Source organism: Salmo salar, chromosome 26 (genome assembly GCF_965601325.2).
Source record: "Salmo salar chromosome 26, fSalSal1, whole genome shotgun sequence".
Lineage (NCBI taxonomy): Eukaryota > Metazoa > Chordata > Actinopteri > Salmoniformes > Salmonidae > Salmo > Salmo salar.
In genome coordinates this window covers 17,728,005-17,734,344 of record NC_138316.1, presented here as the reverse complement: position 1 = coordinate 17,734,344, position 6,340 = coordinate 17,728,005, and positions in this window count along the sequence as shown.

The window sequence follows — 6,340 nt, the reverse complement described above, 5'->3', positions numbered from 1 at the left end:
ATCAATGTCACCGTCGGTCGGTTCTCCTCCTCTCGGAAGGATGGATGATGTTTGTTTGTTTATAGGATGAATGGAGCAGAATAAATTGGTCTCTGACCCATGTGGATTAAGTTAATAAGGCCTTTAGGTTTACTTTCTGTTTTTTTAATACCCATCAAATTCTCTATGGCATTTGGATTCATAACATAAATAGCATGTTTTTTGTCTATCCTGATGGCTGGCTGGCTGGGTTATTAATTTGAGCAACAGGGTCAAGAGGTGCATTACAGTCTAGGTCAAAAATATAAAGGTTAAGACAACATCGTCACAAATCTGGGACCAGCACTGTTGCTAACTAGCATTGCAAAGAGTTATGGGATATTAGAATCCTGTTGTCTTAACCTTTGTCATCTTCAAACTAGACTACAGTGACATCCATGAAGCTGGCTTTGGCTGACAACAAAATGGTTCCGCTCCCTCTCCTTTCCAAGAGAAACTGCTGCTCTGCTCAGTAGAGTGTGGTACTTCTACCAAACGAATTATGGGAGTCATTGATGGCACTTCAAACAACCTTAATTGTTCTGCACAATGAGCCGATAGCCCTGCACATGTAATTAAGGCCCTCTAGATGCACACTGGCGATAATTATTTGATTACCCAGCTAGCTCTTCCTGCTATCCTTCCCTAGCTTGGCTCAAATGAAATTAGATTTCTATATTTCTTAATTAAGGCCAACAATGAATGAGAAAATAACACTAAATTATAAATGAAGATGAATGCAATTCTTTTACTGCTACATTATCCAAATGCATTTATCATGAGATTGATATTCAAAAATATTGATGGGAGATGGAACCTGATCCATGATGTTATATAAGTGTTCTAATAATCAAGTCGTCTCTATGACACATGAGAGAAAAAGAGACAACATTGCACATCATACAATTCCCCCCACTCCATCAAAGCACGTGAGGCGGCAGAGGTTCACACACTGAAAGACATTCACATACATACAGTCACCTCCAAAATGATTGGCTCCCTTGATAAAGACGAGCAAAAAAGACTGTATAAAATAAAGCATACAAATACTGAGCTATATCCATCCCAGTGTGTTCTCCAATCTCATAAAACATTATAGAAAAAGGCTAAGTGCAGTTATCCTCAAGGGGAGGGTGTATTAGTATAAACAAAATGTATAAAGACAAATTGAAGCATACAATATTATTATTATTATTATTGTATTGTATGCTCCAATTTGCCTTTATACCTTTTTTTATACTCATATAATTGCTCAGATAAATATATTTTGTTTAACAAGTAATATTGTTTTCTCAAAAAGACAGGGTATCAAAATTCTTGGCCTCCCTGCTTTCTATACTTTGTGCACCCTCCCCTTGCGAGGATAACTGCCCTTAGCCTTTTTAGGTAATGTTTTATGAGATTGGAGAACATACTGGGATGAATCTTTTCTCCATACAGAATCTTTCCAGATCCTTCATGTCCTTCGGTCTGCGCTTATGGACGACCCTCTCAATTCAAATCACAGTTTTTCAATGGGGTACAAGTCCGGAGACTGAGATGGCCCTTGCAAAATATTGATTTTGTGGTCAATTTAACTAACCATTTTTGTGTGCTTGGGGTCATTGTCTTGCTGGAAGATCCACTTATGTCCAAGTTTCAGCTTTCTGACAGAGGCAACCAGGTCTTTGGCTAAAAATGTCCTATTACTTAGTAGAGTTCATGATGCCGTTGACCTTAACAAGGGCCCTAGGACCAGTGGAAGCAAAACAGCCCCATAACATCAAATATACGCCATATTTTACAGTAGATCTGAGGTTCATTTCTGCACACGCATCCATCTTTTGACACCATACCCACCGTTAAGAACTCTATTTTCGTCTCATATCACCATAGCACCTGGTTTCAATCCAAGTGCCAATACCATTTAGCAAGTTCCAGGTGTTTACATTTGTTGGTTACTCTCAATAAAGGCTTTTTTTTCTAGCAACCCCTCTAAAGAGCATATTGGCATGGAGGTGGCCTCTAATAGCAGATTAAGAGACTTGGTGACCCCAAGATGCGACCAAGTTCTGTAATTCTCCAGCTGTGGCACTTGGATTTTACTTTGCCTCCAGAACCATCTTCCTCACAAGATACACATGCATCCTCTACCAAGCAAGTTTAACTCTGTTCCAGTGGTTTTAAACTTCTTATAGGTCTTGAAAAGTTCAAAAAGACAGGCTGGCCTCCTGAGTGGAGCAGAGGTCTATGGCACTACAGGTGTCACTACAGACCTGGGTTTGATCCCGGGCTGTGTCGCAGCCGGCCGCGACTGGGAGACCCATGAGACAGCGTCGTCCAGGTTAGGGGAGGGTTTGTCCAGCCGGGATGTCCTTGTCCCATCGTGCTCTAGCAACTCCTGTTCCTCCGAGACATTGGTGCAACTGGCTTCTGGGTTAAGTGAGCAGTGTGTCAAGAAGCAGTACGGCTTGGCAGGGTTGTGTTTCGGAGGAAGCATGACTCTTGACCTTTGCCTCTCTTGAGTCTGTACGGAGTTGCAGCGATGAGACAAGACTGTAACTACCAATTGAGGAGAAAAATGGGAAACATTTTTTAAATAAAGACAGGCTGAGTGGGCAGGAACTTATATGCATGAGGTCACCTTGAATGACAGCTCTTTGAAATGCCTATATCAAGCAACTTGGATGCAGTGTTGCAGTAAACTCATCTCAAGCAAATTTGGTGATATACAAAGCAACTCTAACAACATTGAAATTGCATCAATGATATACAGTATATTTTTATAGATCTCCCATTTGGCATGTCTCTTGTGATGTGGTTCACAGCAGCACTGATGGATGTGTTGAGTTGACAACTGCGTTGTGAGTTTTGAACGACCCGTCCACCCCTGTTATTCATGCTGGCTGAAGACCTAGCTAGCCAGTAACTAGCTAACACCAGACACAGATGAAAGGGGAAACCTATAAGTATCTTTTCCATAGATTAATAGGGTAAACTTTTAATTATATTTGCTGACACCCTACAGTAAAATGTTGGCACCGGTAGAGGAGCTAGCGAGCTATATAAACTACACCCCTGGTTACAACGTGGTACTTATTTAAATTAGGTAAGAGAATATCATGTTACCATTGGTGTATTAAAATGAGGGGTAAGGTGATGTCACCTGGTCCCCTTAATAATGAATCCAAGTATTTGACATGGGGGAGGGGACCAGTAAATTTATGTTCAAACTTTATCAACGTAGAAGCAACAGTCATTTATCATACATTTGTCATCATACTTTGATCTGGTTTCCATCAAATATCATCCAAGTTCATGAAAAACAGGATTTTGACTCTTCATGACCTTTAATTATTGCCTTAATAGTAAGTGGTATATTTAGTTTTTAGATATTGTTTTGTACACAAAACAATAGCTAAAATAGCAGTTGTATAGCTATAGTTTTGTTGTTTTGATCCTAATAAAATACTAAGGTCAAAAAGCATTGTCTCTTTTCATTTATGAATTCTTTGCCTTTTCCCATGGGGATGGATGACAAAAGGATTTTACATGCGTGTTACCTGATTTTTATACCCCAGTGGCACAAGCACTCACACACACAAACTATCACACATATACAGTATACATACACATATACTGTACACTGCTGCTACTTTCACTCTTATTAATATCTAGCCGATGCTTAGTCCCGTTACCCCGTCTACATGTACATATCTACCTCAATTACCCTGCACATTGATATGGTATTGGTAGTCCTTGTATATAGCTTTTTTTTGTTCATCTTTTTTTCCTCATCATTTTTCATTGTTGGGAAAGACCTTGTAAATACGCATTTCACTGTAAGGTCTACACCTTTGGTATTTGGCACATTGAAGCCATGGAAGTCCACAATACAGTTTCTTCTGAAGAGATTAACTTAGAAAACCGAACATACATTGTTTTATCAAGGCTGACAATAATTTGAGGTGACTGTATAAGAACACACAATGGGTTTATTCAAAGCTCTCTTCACCCCACTTGTGTGTTGACACTTGCGCATGTCTGTCACTTTCGATTTCTCTTAGAACGTCTGATGCCCTTAAATGTGTGTCTGTGGTGATTGTGATGAATGTGTGCTGTTTTCAGTCCACTTCTCACTGATAAGCGGTGAAAGAGAGACAGATGGAAATTGTGGGCTCTGTTTATCAGAAGCGATTGGTAATCCTATCCTCAGATGCTCTAAACTGCTTCTTCTGGGGCTCAGAGGTTGAGATACAGAAAAGAGGCCATTTCTCCCCCTGAATAGTTGAAATAAAGGAAGGGTAAAGGCACCATTTCAGGGACACAAGCCTGCCTCCTTTACAGGTGTTCCTGAAGCTCTGCTACAGTAGGTGATATTGGTGTAAAAGACAAGGCCATTTATGGTTTCTTCAAATTATTTGAGTCTACGTGATTTATGGTATGGCCATCTCGCCACCCAGGTCTGTTTTCTCCCGCTCGGTTCAAGGAAGACCCTGTTACAGAGAAGCTCAAGAGCTTGGGCTAATATGATGAGCAGGGAACTGGGAGCAGGGGACAGTGGAGGCTTCTGTTGAGTAGCATTTACCTTCCGCCACACGAGGAGAGGGAGGGTCAGAAGAGAGGAATCTTTCCAGAGCAGAGCCATGGGGGAGAAGAAAGGCTATGGAGATGGGAAATCCTTCCTTACCATGTCCAGGGCTTAGCTCAGGAAGGTGGGAGGAGGAGGAGAGGAGCACACTGTGCTGGGATCACCAGCCGCAAAGGATTATTGTTATTGAAGTGAAATTAAATAAGAAAATGTTTCTCAAACCAATTTTGTCTATTTCATTTTTTACTCCAAAGTAGCCAATTTTAGAAGTTGACTGAATTATACGGAAATTATCCAGAGCTCAAGAAAATAGTCAAAACAAATTAACTGTAGCCAATATGAGTTATAAAAAACAGACAGGCAGTCAGAACTAGAGTTTAAGCATTACAGTACCAGGGATGACAGAGTTTATATAGAAGCATTCCTAGAAAAAAGGCAGACGGGCTATGTAAGGCGAGCATTAACAGACAGGTCACCGTGTAGATTAGTAGGGTGTAAGGTTTAGTAGTGAACATGGGTTGAAAGACATGAATATCTGAGCTTAGCATAATATATCAGAATTAACTCTTACTTGTTATACTGAATTTCTTATCACTTAAACTCTGTATGTATTTCTTAATGTGTTTTTTCTTTTGAGTGGCAGCCTACGGGTACATGTTTTATACATTTATTATTTGAAATGGATAACGTACATTTAACCTCCACCCACAAAAAAAATTATTCTGTGGGGTTAGCATTAGTGAGCTAGCTAGCTACAGTAGTATTGTGTGCTGGCTGAGTGAGGCAGGCAGGCTCTCATAAACAGACAGTGAGGACTGTTAGCAGACGCGAGGGTAATGATTTGAGCAGTTTGTCCTCGTGTTGTCATCTCTCAGGGGAATGCAGCTCAAGACAGAACATCATTTCTGAAATGGTCCATGAGACAGTGCTATACAGTAGTTGTTGGGACCTCGGATGAATTGAGCACAAGCACATTCAAAGAGATACTATCACCAATGATTCTAATACTGACCCATGACCTGTACAACAGTAAAATACACCCTAACCTACAATAAAGCTTATGAGTTACGGCACAGCTCCTATGTTGAGCTAATGCTCATGCGAAATGTCACACAATTCCCAGAGCAGCACACGTCATAACAGTAAAGACCTTTTCCCTAAAGTGGACCGACTCACAGATAGTCCAGTTATGTCACTTGTCTCTTTCTCCTAATTCTAAATAGGGCAGGCATGTATTCATCCATGACCATTGACAAGTTTTATAGGGAAAAATGACAATTTTTGTGTGAAACTGTGGATCGGGTTGGATGGCCGGTGGCCATCTTAATCTCAAGGTTTATCATGCATACACTTCCCTAACCCTAAAACCCTAAGGAGCTACCCCACAAAATAAACACATCGACACCAAAAAATGAAAAACTTTCAGCCATGTGCATCAAAGGCTGGAGCATTGCTAAGTTGGCCTTTTGACAATATTTGCGAACATGCTGGCAGATGTCAAAAGGCTTTGACGGTAGGATTTTATAGGGGTAAAAAACACTAATACGGATGTGCTGTAGTTTCTGTGTGTGTTACTGAGTGTTCTATGTCTGGGACTGCCAAAAAACAACGGGGCAGGCCAGCATGCTTCAGCACGAGCGTGAGAAGATCTGCAAAAAAGGGATGAGTAGTCGGTCCAAAGCCAGTCTTCTCCTTTTACAAGAGGAACCATATAATGATGAATCTTAACAGTATAATGATGAACCTTGTTGT